The sequence below is a fragment of the Somniosus microcephalus genome, unplaced genomic scaffold (genome assembly GCF_052327205.1).
Source record: "Somniosus microcephalus isolate GS21.2 unplaced genomic scaffold, FLI_Smic_1.0 unresolved_chr1, whole genome shotgun sequence".
In the NCBI taxonomy this organism is placed as follows: domain Eukaryota; kingdom Metazoa; phylum Chordata; class Chondrichthyes; order Squaliformes; family Somniosidae; genus Somniosus; species Somniosus microcephalus.
This window is the reverse complement of record NW_028225179.1, coordinates 1,715,578-1,715,890: the sequence shown is the minus strand read 5'-3', so window position 1 is coordinate 1,715,890 and position 313 is coordinate 1,715,578. Positions and strand designations below refer to the sequence as shown.

Sequence of the window (313 nt, the reverse complement as noted above, 5' to 3'; positions counted from 1 at the left end):
GGCTCGTTGGTCTAGGGGTATGATTCTCGCTTTGGGCGTATCACGATTAAAATGCGAGAGGTCCCGGGTTCAAATCCCGGACGAGCCCTGACACATTTTGTTAAACTCAACAACTCGGTCATCAAAGCTGAAATCGCTCTGATTCTAAATAAACGGCATGATCCGAGATTGTGAGCTCTGCCATTTCAAACAGACACAGAATGATGCGGGACTGTGAGCACTCCCGGTTTAAACAGACCCAGAATGATTCGCAAGTGACCACGACCCCGCCCATTATAGACAGGCCTGATTTTCAAAGCTTATGAAATCTATG

General features: G+C 47.3%; 1 non-coding gene across 1 annotated transcript; it reads left to right on the top strand.

The window, feature by feature from the left end:
- trnap-ugg (transfer RNA proline (anticodon UGG)) lies at window positions 1-88 on the top strand. Its single transcript is given in 2 exon segments — window positions 1-36; window positions 53-88. It is a non-coding gene; the product is annotated as a tRNA-Pro (tRNA).
- Window positions 89-313: the final 225 nt, after the last annotated feature.